The sequence below is a fragment of the Mirounga leonina genome, unplaced genomic scaffold, assembly GCF_011800145.1.
Source record: "Mirounga leonina isolate KUSES-001 unplaced genomic scaffold, KU_Mleo_1.0 Mir_151, whole genome shotgun sequence".
Classification (NCBI taxonomy): Eukaryota; Metazoa; Chordata; class Mammalia; order Carnivora; family Phocidae; genus Mirounga; species Mirounga leonina.
This window is the reverse complement of record NW_023270377.1, coordinates 79,196,962-79,215,441: the sequence shown is the minus strand read 5'-3', so window position 1 is coordinate 79,215,441 and position 18,480 is coordinate 79,196,962. Positions and strand designations below refer to the sequence as shown.

The following is an 18,480-nucleotide window of genomic DNA, read 5'->3' as shown; positions in this document are numbered from 1 at the left end:
CCTGAGCCGAAGGCAGTCGCTTAACCAACTGAGCCACCCAGGCGCCCAAGATTTCATTTTATTTATTTATTTTTTTAAGATTTTATTTATTTATTTGAGAGAGAGCATGAGAGGCGGGAGGGTCAGAGGGCAAAGCAGACTCCCTGCCGAGCAGGGAGCCCGATGCGGGACTCGATCCTGGGACTCCAGAATCATGACCTGAGCCGAAGGCAGTCGCTTAACCGACTGAGCCACCCAGGCGCCCGCCATCTCCACTTTAGATAGGACTTTTAAAAAGGCTACTTTATGGACACATAGTGGTTATTTTATATTTCACATGAGAAAGTGAGAAATCAACCTGAGAATTGTCAAGAGACGAATTCTCTGGGTTTTCTGCGTAAGCCACCCATTGTAGATCTCTTCAGCTGCTGGACAACCACAATACACAGCATAAGGAGGGGCCCAATACTGGTCAGCAGGCACTGCCAGGTGAGGCGAGATCCAATCAAACTGGAGGATGAGGTCCCTCTGTGGAGGGTGTCACCTGAGCTCAGTCTTGAAAGATGAGCAGGACTTTTTCATTTGATATGCATTTATTAAGCTTGGACTGTGTATTCATCACTGTTAGAGCTGGGACCCCTGGGTGAAATAAGTTATGACTTCCACCATGGGGGAGCTCACTGTGTGGAGGTGGGGGGATGGATTCATCAGTGGCTGCAGTCCAGGGTAGGGGATGGCTGACTATGGTCCGAGGCACCCAAGTCAGCCTGCCACCTGTTTTTGTGTGGCCCATGAGCTGAGAAGGATTTTTTTCTTTTTTTCTTTTAAGATTTATTCGTTTTAGAGTTGGGCACACGAGTTGAGGGGGGGGCAAAGGGAGAGAAACTCCTGGCTGAGGGCGGAGCCTGACGAGGGGTGGGGCTTGATCCCACGACCCTGAGATCATGGCCTGAGCAGACATGATGAGTCTGTTGCTTAACTGACTGAGCCACCCAGACGCCTGAAGCTGAGAACGATTTTTATAAAGCAGAGAGAAAACAGGGACGGTATGGGGTCTCCTACCACTGTGTGCATGCATGCGCATGCATGCGTGTGTGTGTGTGTGTTTTTGGCCAAGGCGGCACCTCTGTCTGGCCCTTAAGATGACAGCCGAGTGTTTGATGGGCTAGAACTGCTACATACACACAGGCTACGGGAACACAGCTCAGTCTGACTGGAGAAGTCCGAGAAGTTGCCCCCAGATGAGGAACTGTAAGAACAAACATCTGATACCTCTCCTACATGATAGGCCTTCAAATATACCAGCTTTCCTATCATTCTTCCTTGATTTTCTTTTTTTCTTTTAAAGATTTTATTTACTTATTTGAGAGAGAGAGAGAATGAGAGACAGCACAAGAGGGAAGAGGGCAGAGGGAGAAGCAGACCCCCTGCTGAGCAGGGAGCCCAATGTGGGACTCGATCCCGGGACTCCAGGTCATGACCTGAGCCAAAGGCAGTCGCTTAACCAACTGAGCCACCCAGGCGCCCTATTTTTTTCTTTTAAGATTTAGTTCTTTCAGTTGCTTTTCTTGTCACTGTTTATTGATTGTGGTTTTGTTTCTCTGAAGCAGGGTTTCTTAACATGAGATCTACGGATGGGGCTTCAGGGGTTCTGTGAACCCCTAAACTGAACGCAAACTGATGCACGTGTGTTTACCTGGGCAGAGGGTTCATGAATCTGTCATCCTTAAGAGGCCTGTCATTCAAAAATTTTGAGAAACACTTTTAAAGTGGGTTTCTCAAAATGAAAATCAGTACTACTGATGGTGGGTCTGACCAGGGCAGAATTAAGCAAAGGGATTGTGAATTCCCTTCTGTCAGTCCAGGCCAAGATTACAATAGCTTTGGATACTCATTTGACGTTTAGTGAGACGCTCCCCTCGAAAGTGTGTTATGTGCTTGGGCTGTAGATGCAGTTTCTCCCTTTAGGGGATATGGGTGGTATCCGAGGGCATCAGCCTGAATGCTTAAGAAAGCAAGCTAGAGAAGAATTAAGGCGCTAACAATTTATATGGAAGATGCAAGCCCCAGGTGTGAGTACGAGGGAGAAGAAGGGGGACAGGGAAGAGGGGCTGCTTAGGTGTGCTGGCTGGAGCCTTTCCACAGGCCATGAAGAACCATATCTCTCTCTCAGTAGCTTCTTCACCTGGCTCAGCACCTCTCTAGGAGGGTTGCAAGGAGGGGCTATACCTCCAAATGGTCCCTGGTAGGGAGAAAGGAGGGTGGATTTATCTGCTGGCCTCACTCGCAGGCCCTTTTCATGTCGGTAATTTTGTGCCATGAGGTGCCAACTCTGCTTTATCTGAAGCTGGCATCCTCCACCCCTCAGGGACTGCTCAGGAAGCTAGGTACTGCACTCCACAGTGTGGTAGTCAAGTCCTCAAGTGGAGGGGTGACCCGTGAAACTAAGGATGACAGTCAAAACAAAGAGAAATTGGGGGATGTACTTAATGGAATTAGAGAACGTGCACAGGTTTTGTTCGTAGTAATAGGGGAGACAGACCTCTGAACAAACAACAGGTGGAATGGGTGGGGTAGGGGGCAGAACCTTCCCAGCAGAGGTAACCTATGACCAAAGGTAAAAATAAGAGTGGAGGGGCAAGAAGACAGTCCTTCTGAGGTTGTGTGTCCATGCTTCTGTGCATCCATCTGATATTTATTAAGCCTCTATCTAGTCTGTGCCAAGGTGGTATAATGGGTGAACAAGAACAGACATGGTCTCTTCTTTCACAGAGCTTAAAATCCAGTGCTGGAGACAGATATTAATCATTTAATCATACTAGCAAACATAAAATTGCAACTGTGTTAAGCACTCCCAGGAGAATGAAAAGTAGACCCCTCTGAGAGCCTTTATTAGATAGAGTTAAACACAGTGAGAGAGGTCAGAGAAGGCTTCCCAGGCAAAGTGGCTAATGGACCGAAATAGAAAAGATGGGTAAGAGTTAAGGGCAAGAGGAAAAGATGGGCGAGCTCTGTATGTTGGGGGGCACCATGCCCAGAGGCTTTGTGGGAGGATGGAACATGGTAAATGTGAACGTCAGAAAGGAGGCCAGTGCGGCCAGAGCAGATAGAGCACCAAGGAGAATGGCTGGGGAGGAGGTTGGGTGTCTGGGGCCAGGCCAGCCAGGGTGTATGAAAGGAGTTTTACCTTTTTCTGAGGAGCAATGGAAAATTGTTAGAGAAACTTTAGTGAAATGTTGTAGTCATGTTAGCAGTTAATTTGGAAGACCCAGGCAAGAGGACCCTAGGATACTGTAGACCCTCTGGGCTTTAGACTGTTAGAAGAGAACAGTGGCTTGTGTGTGTGCGTGTGTGTGTGTGTGTTTAAGAGAGGGAGAGAGAGCTGGGCAGGGAGAGGAAGAGAGAATCGTAAGCAGGCTCCATGCCCAGCGCAGAGCCTGATGTGGGGCTTGATCTCACGACCCCGAGATCATGACCTGAGCTGAAATCAAGAGCTGGACACCTAACCGACTGAGCCACCCAGGTGCCCCCAAGAACTATAGCTTTTGGAGCCATTCCTGCAAAATCCCAAATATTAACCACCCCAAGGATATGTGAAGGAAAAGCAATCCAGGAAAATCCCTCAAGAAACAAAGAATAGGCATTGGAAACTTTTGAGCTGGTCGCTGTGGGAGAGCTCATACTTACTTGCTGGCCTAGGGACATTTTTCAAAGTGATGCAGAGCTTTTTCTAGACTATTATCTCTTAGATTTCCTAGTAGCATCGTCAAGTAGGGCAAGAAACTAGAGGTGCCCACGTGGAAAGTTCTGTACCTGAATCTGGAGTACAGATCTCTTCCTGAGGCCCCGTCCCACCAGTGGTAACCCTGGCTGATGGTCAGGTGAAGGGCTCTTCCTGCACAGTCCGGGGCTAGGACTGTACACAGGAGGATACACAATCCCATGTTCTTAAAGTGGTTCCTCCAGAGTTTTGACCCAAATTCTGTTTGAGCCTTATTGTGCCCAAGCCCCCAACACCTATTCTGCTTCCAGAAGCTTTGGGGATCATTGGGAGGCCAAAAACTCTGCTCGAAACCAAACAAAGCAGAAACCCCATGGTGAAGCAATTTGAGAAAGAACTTTTATCAGTCCAACTACCAAGTTACCTTTGGCTTGTGATAAACAGAATAATCCAACTCATTAACCCGGGAGAAGGCATCTCTGAAGGGCAGCCTTTCTGTCTCTTGAAAAGCTTTGAGAGGAATTTAAATTAATTCTTATTTGGCAGGAACTTATTTATGAACTGTGATTACCTCCAGTCAGAACAAATTGTCTGATGACTACAGGAAGCCTTGGGATTGGGTACAGCAGGTCTGGCTGATTACAAATGTATGCATATGAGCCAACATGTGTGTGTATGCGTGTGTGTATTTTCTAATCAAGTCAGCGATTCTAGTAGTCATGTGTTCTGAGCTGTGAGCAGTTTTGATTCTTCCTTTTTTCTTCAGGATATTTCTAGATGGCTGCAAGAGCAGACCTCTCCTGACCCATTAATCTTTGCAGTTTCAGTACACAAGCAGTAATAGGGTGATATCTATATGCAAGCTTCTAATTCCTCACATTCCCTGGAGTGCTCGGCATTTTCCCTTTTGAACTGGACAGATGCGTGTGAGTTGATTTAACACATCAACTCGTGGATGTTCCTTCTAAAAGCTTTTAGCTGCACTCTAAATTGTTACATCTTCCCCGGAAGATGGAGAAAGGAAGAGGGGTTGTTTCAAGGCTTTTACCTTCTTTTTGGGTCATGGACCCCTGTGAATCTGGTAATACCTCTGAACCCTCTCCTCAAAAGAATGTCTGGGCTCACCCACCCTTTCTTAGCCTGGCTCTTTCTGGCTCTTAGCTCCAGGCTCCGTGTGAGTCTGGAATTGCAAGACCTTTTGATTTTTCAGGACAAGTTTAGAAATAGAGGTATTTGTGTGATTTTTTCCCCCATTTTTAAAAAAAACATGCAGCCAAATTATTATCTCTCCAGGCCATTGTGGCTTCTAGATGGTCATAAAATCTTCATCTTCTTTAGGGTCTCTGAGTGCCATGTGACTTATTTATCTGTTTGATTTGGCTTCACTTTTTCATGTGGGAGACTTTCCTCAAATGCCTGGTGATCCTTGGCTATCCTTGGCTGAAAATTCCATGCGAATGAGTGGGGTTTTCCTGTAGGTGATGGTTGGTGAGTATAATGGGTGTTTCTCTTTTCCAGAGAGGAATTTTCCAGTCCCCCAAGGGAGGGAGGAGTGAGGTGGGGTATGAAGGGAGACAGTTCATCCCACTGCTCCACTGTGCCCAGTGCTTTTGAATTCAGAGAATCCTCTTGTTAAATTTTTCCAAAGCACAGAGCCCTAGTCTTCCATAGGGTTAGATGCCTTGCCTACGCAGGGATGAGGAGAGGCTCTGGAGGTTTGAGTTGCTCTGTCTGCTTTTAAATAATCTCTGTTTTCAACCTAAGATCCACCCCTGCCTTCTTGCCACCTGCTGTCTTCAGGTTTGAAACTCTCAGGGATTCTTTCTTTACCACTGGTTCCTTTCTCACATTCTACATATTCAAATCTCCTGTCCTAAACCCTAAAATAGCTATCCCTCAGCTGTTCTTTTTGACTTCAAGTTTCAACATTAAAGAGTAGCTTAACGTTGCTGCTCTGTTTTTCAAGCATGTCGCATGTGACCTCTCCTGCTAGGATCGCTACTAGTCCTTGAACGCTCCTGATTCTCCAATCTTGCAATGTCTCTCAGTCCTTCTCTTTATCACACTCATGGTGGTGGATTCTTTTTTTTTTTTTTTAAAGATTTTATTTATTTATTCATGAGAGACAGAGAGAGAGGCCGAGGGAGAAGCAGGGTTCCCGCGGAGCAGGGAGCCCGATGCGGGACTCGATCCCAGGACGCTGGGATCATGACCTGAGCCGAAGGCAGACGTTTAACCATCTGAGCCACCCAGGCGCCCTTGGTGGTGGATTCTTGACCCTTGATCCGTCCTGTGGCTTCCCGCTCCCAGTGGCCCTTCTACTCCTGGCCACTCCTTTATCTCATCAGCTTGCTCCTCCTCAGGTGCTCTCTCCTAAATGTATGCATCCCTGAAGGACCTGCCCAGGGCTCTCTTCTCTCTCTCCTGAAACAGACATACCCAGTTCCATGTGCACAGCTATTACCTTTAAGTAGGGAATCTTGGATCTGTGTTATGATTCCCAACCTTCATTGCCTGAATCTAGCCCCTATAAATGCCTGTTGGAGATACTTAAGATGCCACAGAAACCCTCAGGTTCACACATCTAAAACCAAATCCATCTTCTCTTCCACAGCCAGCTCTTCCATCCGAGTTTTCCATGTTTGTTAAGGATGTTACTGTCCTCCAATTCATTCAAGCTAAAATGCTTAGGGCCATTTATTAGGTGTACTACTTCTCACCTCAGATTCTAATTCGCTGTAAAGTCCTATTGCTTGTATCCTCACAGGACCTCAGAATCTGTCCCCTGTCTTTTGTTTCCATGTGCATTTCCCATCCTTAGGATTGCAGCAGCCCTGCTTGAATCATCATTCTTGCTGCTCTTCCTACCTCTGCTTTATCTTCTCTCTAGTTGGTCTTCTACACCCATGACACCCCAGTCCAGGTCTAGTGACATCAAAATGAACTGAGAGTTATTAAAAACTGCATATTTTTGGACACCTCCACTCAGTGATTGTTTTTTTTAAAAGATAAATCTTTCAAAAAAGGTATTTGACAGAGAGACAGTGCGCGAGAGCCAGCACAAGCAGGGGGAGCGGCAGGAGAGGGAGAAGCAGACTCCCCATTGAGCAGGGAGCCTGATGCGGGGCTCAATCCCAGGACCCTGAGATCATGACCTGAGCCGAAGGCAGATGCTTAACTGACTGAGCCACCCAGGCGCCCCTCCACTCAGTGATCTGTGATTCATTAGATTTGGATGGGATGTAGGAATCTGAATTTTTCAAGATGCTTCCAGTGAGTAAAGCAAATTTAGAGCAATATTTGCTAAATGTATTATTAATGATTTTAACACAAAAAGCAATGCTATGTGGTTCTTATGGATGTATACATCTATCTCTGTTTCTCTGTATAAACATGGACTAGAAGGATATTCACTGAAGGGAAGTGTTTATTTGAGGGGAAGGGAACAAAATGGAGCTCAAGGATAGGTATGGTTTATTTCTCTTAAAAACTCTAAAGCCACAGTGGCAAAACAGCAACATGATTTTATTATGAATAGAGAATTGTTATATTGTTTGTATTTTTCCTTCTGTATTAAGCAGTCTTGAAACTACAGATGATTGTGATGCATACCCAGGTTTAGGTTCTGCAGTACCATATAAGTGCTCATCTAAAAGTGCAGATGTGACCACATCACACCTGTTTGAAAGCCTTCCATGATTTCCATCTCCGGCAGAGTCCATTTCAAATTCCTTGGCATAGCATTTGAGATGCTGGCCCACCTTTTTAGCACTGCTTTCCATTACTCACCATTCACTCAGTCAGTGGGCCAGAAAGCTCTGCTCTTCATGGAAGTGGGAAAATGCCATTTGCTTTCACCTGGCTCTTTTATAGATGCTGCTTCTTCTGCACCTAATTCTCTTTCCTGACTTACCACTTTTTGCTCATCAAAATATTGTATATCCTTCAAGATCTCTCTTAAGTTCTATTTCTTTAGGAAATGCTCACCCTTTTCAAAACTTCCGTTTCTGTATTTCCCCCAGAATTTCATCTCTACTTCTATGATACAGTATCGTATTAGTTATTGTTGTTCACCTTTGTGCTTATCCCATCCTCCCTTGGTCCCTGAATGTAAGCTGCTTGAAGGCAGAGACTGTATTACTTACTCAGTATACCTTTTATTGATCAGATATTTCTGAGCACATGTTATATGCAAGGTGCTGTGGCAGATTATGAAGAAGATATACATATGAGTGAAGCAGGGTTCCACCCAGACTCGGTCATGAGCTTTGTGACACGTGTTCACATCACTAAGGGGAGGAGAGGACAAGAATGCCCTATCTGTCTGGCAGCCTTCTCAGTTTTAGAAGAAAGAAGAATCCAGTGTGGTTGATGAAACTCGTCAAAGACTTATGGATGAGTTTTCTTTTGAGTTGGGCTGTTCTGTGAAGACATTGACAAGGGAACACAGGTCAAGATAGAAGCTTGTTGAATTCATGAATAAATCCTAGGCAGAGGGGCTTGAAAGTCTTGGAGGCCTTTGAGAATCTACTTAAGAACATTCAGTAACTTACTTTGACCAGACCCTGCAGCAAGTGGAGGGGAGCAGTGGAAAATAAGACTGGGAGAGGGTTTGGGGCTCATTCTAGTGGACCTGGATACTAGGCTGTCCAGAGATTGGGCTTCATTTGGTGAGGTGCCGCTGAAAGTCTGGGGACAGGGTTGTGGCATGATAGGGCACTGTTTAAAGCAGCAATATGTGACATGGTCCGTAAAGGAAGCTGGCAGAGCAGGTAGGGGACAGGGAATTCAAGTTGGGGCCAAGGTGGTCAGGCAGCAGGCATGGGAAAGAGGGGACAGGCATAAGCACTTCTGTAGGATAGAACTGATTGAACTGTACTTCATCACTACAGATTATGGAGCTGAAGGGAACCAGGGAGCAAGTGGATGAAGGACCTTGAACATGACTCAAAGAGTTCATCCTGGGTCCTGAGTAGGAAATGAGTCTATTAATATGAAGAATTATTGTAATATGAAGAAGAGCATTGGGAAGAAGGTGATATGAATACATATCACTGGATATTTAGTGAGTTTAATAGTACCCCCCCCCCAACTAGATATATCTAAGTCCTAACCCCCAGTACCTGTGAATGTGACCTTATTTGGAAATAGGATCTTTGCAGATGTAATTAAGTTAATGATCTTAGGATGAATTCATGCTGGATTTAGGGTTGGCCCTAGATCCCGTGATTGGTGTCCTTAGAAGAGGGAGGGCGATTTGAACAGAAAGCCAGGGAACGGGCATGAGCAGACTGAGGCAGAGATGACTGTTAGGTAGCAGCCACCAGAGTATAGGAGCACAGAGGGTCTCTCTGAGCTTCCAGAGGGCATCGACCCTGTGGACACCTTGATTTTTGGATTTCTGGCCTTCAGAACTGTGAGAGAATAAACATCTGTTGCTAGTCACTAAACTTGTGGTCCTGTTATGGCAGTCCTAGGGAATAGACAGCTATACTCAGATTTTAGAACAGGACAAGAATTTATCAACCTTGAAGCTCCATCTGTAACTTTGTTGTTTTGTATGATCCACTGGATCCACTGGGGACATTCATGATGAAGATCCTGTTGCTATTGTGAGTTTGGTGAGGGGGTGTGGGGGTCAGGGGTGAGGAGGGAGTCTTGTTTTTGATAAAATGAGGCAGGTGGAGTGGATTTGCTTCCTTGCAGGGCATGCTATTTCAAAAGCAAGAAGCAATAAGTTATTGAGCCTTTACCAAGTTTCTGTTTTGTGTCTGACACTATGCTAGGCCCTGAAAAGGATGTAAGAGTAAGATCCCATATGGACACTTGAGGTGTTCACAACTCAATAATTGAAACAGAGCCATTAGCAAGGTGAACATGCCATCACTTGTTAAGAGGTATAAGGAAGATTGAACTGGGTAGGGAATCCTTATTTATTTTATTAATTGGATACTTAAAAAATTCATCACTGAGTTTGAGGTTCTGTGACAAAGTCGACAGGATGTGTTCCTTGATTCCATTAAGGTCAAATTACACCTTGGTTGAAGACATGATGCATGCTGATTTAATGGCAGAGCCCTGGAATTTGTAGGCTGAGACATCCTCCTTTCTTTTTTTACTTCCTTGCTAGGAAAGTGCTGTGCAGCCCACAGAATCAGCAGGGGGTGGAAGCACAGTCACCCTCCCGTAATGGGAACTAAATAAATTCAAGTACTGTCTTATCTAAATGGCTTGACAAGTTCCCATTCGCCTGGCTAATTGCATCCGTCTGCGCTCCTTTTTCTTCCAGGGGGCTAGGACTTGGCAGGCATGAGTGTTAGCTTGAGAGTTAGTGGTCCCCTGCTGCTGGAATGCACCCCGGACGGGACCCCCCAACCCCATCACTGCATCTGGAGAGGACCCAAGAGCCTTGTCCGCTGACCCCGGGGGTGCTCGGCAGCATTACTTCTAATAGATTTCACATTTGTTTCTGGACCTTCCAGGCAAAGCCGTGTCAAGCGTGTGTTGGCTTGGGAGATGGCCAGAGTAAGACTTCAGAGCTTGAGGAGGCTAATGGAGCTGGGACATGAGGACAAGCTAGGTGATGCCTTGTGCTTCCTCTGTTACTGGTGACTTACTACAGACAGTCCAGACCATAGTGCCTGAAGCCAGACCCAATGCCTACCATGCTATAGGGCAAACATTATCTATGCAGAGTGGAAATTAAGCTACGGTGTTCATGGCTCCCAGCACCAACGAAGACATCAGTCAGCAATCCTGTATGAACTTCTCCAGTGAAGGAGAAAGTAATTACTGGTGAATCAAGTCTTGAGGCAACTGGGAGTCCTCTTATCCCTGATAATCTCTTGCTCCGGACTCGTTTCTGTAATGTGCAAAGCTCTTTGGCCCCCAACCTCTCCTTTTATTTTTAGGAAGAGAGGGAATTAAAGTTGGTTAAGGCATCTGAGCCAGCCTTGGGTATTGAGGCAAGAGAAATGAAGACTCAGTGTCTGGGCCCAGTATCCCCAAGAGTGTTTGTAGGGTGACTTCTGGTTAGCAGAGAGCATTTGGGAAAGACAGAGAAAGTTCCCGTAGTTTCGGAGGTCAGAGGTCTTGGGGCAGGCACTAGTGCCCTGTTGTAGAGTAGGGTTATCTTCAGGGTATCCTTGAGGTGTTCCTACTTGTCACTTTGGATTTCTAGATCACCCTGGTTGGGGATAAGGAAATGAATGAGAGTGAACCCCTTGAGAGGTAGGAGACAGTGTCCCTGTCACCTGTACGGTCTCCTACCTGGAAATGTAGGTATTCAGAGAAGGAAAAAGGGAAGGGCTGCTATAACAAGGGCCATAGACTAAGTGGCTTAAACAACAGAAATCTCTTATTTCACAGTTCTGGAGCCTGGAAGTCTGAGATCAAGGTGTGGGCAGGTTTGGTTTCTTCTGAGGCCTTTCTCCTTGACTCACAGATGGTCATTTTCTCCCTCTGTCCTCACATGGTCTTCCCTCTGTACATGTCTGTGTCCTAATTACCTCTTATAAGGGCAGCAGTCATATTGGATGAGGGCCCACCCTACCTCATTTTAATTTAATCACCTTTTTAAGGACCTTATCTCTAAATATAGTCACATTCTGAGGTACTTGCGGGGGTGTTAAGATTTCAACATATGAATTTTGGAGGGAAGAGTGAAAATTAAGCTAGGTGTTCATGGCTCCCAACACTAATAAAGACCTCAGTCAGCTCTCCTGGATCCGTGTTCTGTGTCCACATGGAAGAGGATACAATTCAGCCCGCAACAGAAAGGAATTGGCATTCTACCAGGTTCAATTTTAATTTTATACTTCTCATGAACCCTGATTCTCTTATCAGGGTTCTACTACTACTACTACTGTTTATTTGAGGAGGCTGGAAGGGGCAGAAGGAGAGGGAGAGAGAAACCCAAGCAGATTCTGCACTGAGCGTGGAACCTGACACAGGGCTCGATCTCACGACCCCAGGATCATGACCTGAGCTGAAACCAAGATTCAGACGCTCAACTGACTGAGCCACCCAGGGGCCCCGCCTTGTCAGGGTTCTTGTTTTGATCCACTTGAAAATAGATCCAAGTCACGGGAAGATATTTTTTGGGGTGTTTGTGTGTGTGCATGAAAAAGGTTTGAATGAATTTAACACAAGTTGGAGGATCAGAATGATTATCACAGATGAAATTTTCATATTCCAATTGTGCCCCTCATCCACTTCCAAAATGCATATTATTGATGTCCTGAGAAGAGGGGTAGAGTAATGACTTGGGACAGATGACTGAGTGTCTTCTCATTCTGAGGTTTCCCAATTAGGCTAATTCTGAGATCTTTGTATTAGCATCCTACTTTCAGCCTGTTTGGGGCTGGCTTCTACAACCCATGGAAATGTCTCCTGTTTCAGAGGCAATGGACTGTTTAGCTAAAAACTAAAAAGAACAATCTTAACAGTGTTCATTTTGTTTTGATCTACAAAAAACTCCTGCTTTCGAAATCAGTCTTAAAAAACATACAGGAGGAACTCAAGGCTAAATTCTATTTTTCTAAAACCACTTTTGTTGGTTGAATGACATATTCCCAGTTAACTGAACACAAAAGTAGTAATGAAGTTCAGCTCAGCCAATTGTTAACAATCTGGGGTGACAGCAGATCCTCCCAGCTGAGACGTTTATGCTGAACAAAGTGGCCTAAATCCTCTATGGCTCTTGATTTTTGCTTGCAATTCCCTTGTCAGTGTGCAAAGATGGCGGTTTTTCATCATCTTCCTGCGGACATCTTTTGATGACTCACACTGGGCCACTTTTGTGAATTCACGTGTGTGGTGGCATCCCCCCTTCACGCCGTCTGCTCTTTTATATGCTCTAAAGGTGAAACCCAGAGTGGAGTGCAGGTTCTCACGTTCTCTTTCAGCTATTAAATTGTCTTGCTGGGGAGGTGTTGTGTGCTGGCTGCTCAGGACCCACGTGTCCACCCAGAAGACTTGTTCCCTTATGTGCGTGTCTAGAAATAAAAAACTGATGGATGGCAAGCCAGTTAGGGGGAAGATGTGCTTTTCTAGCTGATTCTGTCAGGGTATTTTATCTGTAGGGATAAAAAGTAGTGCTTCACAGGACTGCAGTTTCTCTGACTTCTTGACATCAGCTGTTTAGATAGAAGCTCATTAAAATGACACTTGATAAGCTTTAGGCACCAGGATATGAAGCATTTCAGAGCACACTGGCCACATAGTGCGGATATTCTAATCTCATTTCAGCTTTAAACATGAAGAACATTAATTAAGATTATGGGGGCGATTTACCTAACCCTTAGGGAAGAGAAATTTAGACTTTTGTTTTCTTGCCCCTGCTACTGATTCTGAAACTAGGATTTATACAATTAATTGGTTCCTTCTGGAGTAGCACTTCTGACTCTGACATACTGTTCTTAGAATACAGATAATGTTTGAAAAAAATCAGACCTCTCACATTGTAAATATTCAGTAATTGAGTTAATTACATAAAAGATCATTCCAGGATGAGCACAATGTGGTATATACTAGCAATGGAATATTATTCAGCCATAAAGAGAAAGGGAATTCTGGTACATGGCACAACGTGCATGAACCTTGAAAACATTATGCTAAGTTAAACACAGGCACAAGTGGGCAAATATTACACAATTCCACTTATATGAGGTACCTCAAATCGGCAAACTCATAGAGACAGAAAGTAGAATAGAGGTTACCAGGGGCTGCAGGGGGCAGGGTGGGTGGCCGGTGGGGGTCATTGTTTAATGGTACAGAGATTCTGTTTGGGATGATGAAAAAGTTCTGGAAATGGATGATGGTGATGGTTGCACGACATTGTGAATATACTTAATGCCACTGATTTGCACACTTAAAAATAGTTAAAATAGTAAATTTTTTGTATATTTTACCATAATAAAAAATTTTTTAAAAATTGATTCTAAAGCAAGAAGGGTATATAAGACTTCTACAAATGCAAACCTATAAAAATTAAACCTTACCTTTCTCAGACATGTATTACCTGAACTTATAAACCTATCTGAGGGCAGTTTTGCTATGGATCTGCCCCCTGATCAGCAATAGAGAAAACCTTTGCTCCAGGCAATTGCCAGGGACCACAGCCTCATACAGTGTAGCCCACTTCCTACCCAGCTTTTCACTGGGAGAAATAAAATTTCTGGGAAATATCTCAAAGGATATAGGGTTTATTCATTGTTCCAGAAATTCTAATTTTTATCCCTGGATCAAGCCAGATGATCAGATTGCTATGTGCTTGGGCTTCTTTTTGGCCTTGCTAAATCACTTCAGTGAATTGTGCTTTGCCATCCTATCTCTCACTGAGGGATGCAGTAAGAAGCATTATAGCAGACTCCCTACTGTATATAGAGGCACTTCTAATTAATTACTTTCCCTCCTGACCCTTCAGTATGGATGATAAAGGATGTGGGAAGGAAAGGGTAACACCTTGGGAGAAATTTCCTAATAACAAGGAAAAGCTAACACTCTTGAAGTGTGTACATTGTACTTAGAGTCAGTGTGATTGTGTCTCTTCATTGCTTTGGCCACTAGGATGCTCAGAACCTAATTTATGAACTACATCAACTAATAGTTTAATACCTTACCAAATACATTTCTTTGGACTATTCCTCATGCTCTAGCCTCTTTTTTTGTTTTGTCTTCTTCACATCGTATACATATTTTACAAGTTAACTCATTCTTTCTTGACCTTAGATGGTGTATTAGGGTTCTCCAGAGAATCCTGACCAATAGGGTGTGTGTGTGTGTGTCTGTCTAGTAATGGATCAACAAAGTCTACTGATTTAAATGTTAATCACATCTAAAAAATACTTCTACAACAATTATCTAGACTTGGGTTTCACCAAACAACCAGGCACCATAGCCTAGTCAAGTTGATTAAGCACAAAATTAACCATCGCAGATTAGGGCCATAAATATACAAGGGGATTTCCTTAAAATGGGCCATAAGTGTGGTCTTTCCCATGTGCTGCTTTGAGTGCATGTAGAAGAAAGTTGCATTTCCCTCCCACCCCCTCATCTAGGTTCAAGTCTCATGTTGTCATCATTTCATCAGCCGGTAGGGCTGTCTTCCAAAGCAGGGTTAGTTACATGGCATAGAGTCTTCATTGTGTGTGGATGTGTTGAGTGTATGGATGTGTGAATGCTCTGACCTGCCAACGTACCCTGATATATGTAAGTGTTATACAAAGTTCTGCCAGCTCCTTGGTAAACAGCCATTCTTGTCGAGGGACGTGATGAGGTATATGATTTCACCAGTTATTACCGTTCCCAATTAGATGGGCCCCAGGTGTGTGTTAATAAAACGTTAGCTCACTCTGCACCTCGAACAGCCCCACCTGACTTGATTCCAGGGATTTCATGCATTTGATATTGTTCAGTTGACTATGTTGCTGCTGTTGTAGTCTGAAAGGTTTTCAAACGTTCGGAGACCTGCTTTTTTGTTAGAAAACATTCCAGTTGTTGAGGAATGTAACGCATCGCCCACAGTAGTTCTTACCTTATCTTTTTGTTTTTGGTAGGCTGGTTACTGTGTGTGGGCAGAGACCTCTTCACAGTCAGTCGGAGAGAGGAGCCTGACCACCGCACTCTCTCTGGAGGTAAGGATGGAAGCGATGACGGACTTTGTTCTTCGTTTGGGAGCTCTGGGTTAGGTGATCAGGGCTCCGGGCAGACTCTGGAAATCTTGGGACTCTGTCCTTTGCCTGTCTCCCGGATGACTTGCCAGATTTTCTGGCCCATCCTCACCATGTGCTTCTCACTATGGTCCTGGGATTTGGAAGGCAGATTTTGGCTTAAGTCCTATTTCTGGTGAACCCAAGGAGGGAGTCCCCATGCCCAGGGAATGACTAGTGGATAAAAGACTCCTCTGTTTCCCACATAATACACTAATTTGGTTAATTACAAGAGAATGTTCCAGAGTTAACCATCCCAGTGATGGGGGCAGGAGTATGTGGGGGATAGGGAGTGATGTTCAGAAATGTCTAGATCAAATGAAATACATTGCTAAGTCTACTTAGGAAGTGCATGCACTAATTACTGAGCATTTGTAATTATAGGACATTTAAATGTTAAGGATTAGAAAATTTTTTCCCGATCCAAAATAGGATGAAAGTGTTACTCCAATAGAAGACGCAACAGCATCTCTTTGGGCATGTTTAAAGTTGTACGTTTTACTGATGACTGCTTTTTACTTCATTCATGTGCCCTTTCTGTTTTGGGTGTGATGCTTAATGTACATGTTGACCAGATCAGTTGTTGGACCTGTCTCTATTTTCTCAGGGAAAAAAACTGAATCTGAGATCTGGTTTTCTCTGGTCAGGCTGCCAAGGCTGGGGAATATCTTTCTGAGGCCTCAGGGACCTGAGCCTGGTCTGCTGAGGAGTCTTCTTCCTGATGTGGGCTATTGGCTCCCAGCCCAGAAGCCCTCTGCTTTGCAAACAGACCTCCCACCTTGCATCTAATGGGTGAGGAAGGCAGCCTCCAAAGGAAGTTGTCTGAGATTGTGAGCTGATGGAGCCAGAAATCTTCGTGTTTCTTGTCTAAAGAGCAGATAGAATTATTAGCATCCATGTTTGTTAAAGATAATTACAAGTTTCAAGCACAAAGCAGAATTCTGTAGAATATCTACTGAGATGGTTTACTGCTTGCCTTTTTTCTTTTTTTAAAGGATGACATTGTATTCTCCTAATTAGGCCCAAGAAAACAAGCAGGAATCTGTATGTTATCACCATTTCCCTCCAGGCATATTGGGTGGTGTGTAAGCTCTTACTTCAACTGAAGAGTCTATTATTAATAAACCCAGAGAGTATGGAGATCAGAGAAGGGACAGTCCAGCAATGAGATGCGTGGAGAGCATTGGGCTGTCTTCCAAAGCAAGGAAACTTAATGCATTTTTAGTTACAGTGTTAAACACAGTGCTGGGAACATCCTAATACTGATAATCATAATAATGGTGATAACAATGGCAATAAAAAATAATAACTGATATTAGACATCTCTATCACCATCATCGTGACAGCTATCATTTGCTGGCTCCTACTTTCTGCCAGGCACTGGACTAAACATTTTGTTTGCATTATTCTCGATCTGCATGGCAGTCCTATGAAGAAGGTCCTATTCATATCCATCTTTTAGGGTTGAGGGAACTGAGGGTTAAAGATTGATTTGTTAGAGAGAGTGCGTGCACATGCACGCAGGTGCACAGCAGCGGGGCAGGAGCAGAGGAAAAGAATTTCAAGCAGGCTCCCGGCTGAGCGTGGAGCCCCATATCACGACCCTGAAATCAGGACCTGAGCCGAAATCAAGAGTCAGTGGGGCACTTAACCGGCTGAGTCACCCAGGCACTCCCAGGAAACAGGTTTTTATAGAAAGAGTAGGTAAGTTGCCCAAAGTTAGATAGCCAAGCTAAAAGTGGTAGATCAGGAATACGACCGACTGAGCAGCACAGAACAGGGGCCAAGCACGGTGAGGTTTTGACCCACATGTGAATATGCAGGGCTGACCCTCCACGTGACTTTCACACTTGCCCCTGCTCACATGCCCTTTGCCCTCTGACCACCACTGATATTGTGTCTCTTCTGCATCGAGGTAGCCAAAACATTAAAAAACTTGTAAGTAGTTCAAGAATGTTGAAGAATGTTTGGCCTGTAGGGAACCCAGAAAGAATGAAGAATAAAACTCATCCAGGGTTAAAAAATGCCAGCTTTACAGTCATGAACACGTTAGTGTGTTTTGCTACTATTTTTACCTTTGTGTAGTTTATTCACATAGTACATATTTAAGTTTTGAAGTTTAAATCTAACATAAGTATTTTCTTGTGCCTTTGTCTTATAAGCCTGTTTTAATGGCTGCTTGAGCACTCAAGCGTATATGGTTACAGGGCTCTAAAGTTTATTCCACAGGAAGTTGTATCCTTGAGCTGCTCCCATGTGACAAATGCATAGTTATTTTTGTTTGTTTTTTTAAGATTTATTTCAGAGAGAGAGAGTGCATGTGCATGTGCATGCATTGGGGGAGGGCAGAGGAAGAGGGAGAGGGAGAGAGAATCTTCAGAGACTCCCCACTGAGTCCAGAGCTTGATCCCACAACCCTGAGATCATGACCTGAGCTGAAATCAAGAGTTGGAAGCCCGAGTGAGCCACGCAGGCACCCCAAGTGCAGAGTTTCTGCTCACTGTATTGGATGGTCAGTGTCTGTCCACTGCCAACTGGGCTGGAATTGTGGGGTGTCTATGCCCCGTCACATTGTAAACACCTTGTATCTTGAAAGGGGTCTCTATGGGGTTGGTGGAAGTCCTGCTGGCCTGGAGCCCAGAAGAGCCAGATTTTGGCTCTGTACTGAAACCAGTTGTTGAGTCCTTGGGTAAATTACTTCATTTTAGCATCTTCATCTGTGGACCAGTTACATCTAGTTAGCTTTGTAATTCCATGAAAACAGGAGTTTTCTGAAACCTCTTAATTTATAGCCTGATCAGTTCCAATTGATGCAGCAACTTGGGTTGGGCTCAGCTGGGTTACCCTGAATTGCTTCGAGCAGGGAATTGTGTTTTTCAAGATGACCTGTAAGCTCTTTTTTTTTTTTTTTAAAGATTTTATTTATTTATTTATTTGAGAGAGAGAATGAGATAGAGAGAGCATGAGAGTGGGGAGGGTCAGAGGGAGATCATGACCTGAGCCGAAGGCAGTCGCTTAACTGACTGAGCCACCCAGGCGCCCCCAAGATTTTATTTATTTATTTGAGAG

The 18,480-nt window shown here is 44.4% G+C and overlaps 1 protein-coding gene across 1 annotated transcript in view; it reads left to right on the top strand.

The window, feature by feature from the left end:
• LYPD6B (LY6/PLAUR domain containing 6B) overlaps positions 1-18,480 on the top strand; it is a 169,032-nt gene that overhangs the window by 98,814 nt on the left and 51,738 nt on the right. Inside the window, exon 3 of the mRNA XM_035008070.1 lies at positions 15,259-15,336. The gene's annotated coding sequence lies outside the window, so the exon portion shown is untranslated. The remainder of the gene's footprint in view (positions 1-15,258; positions 15,337-18,480) is intronic.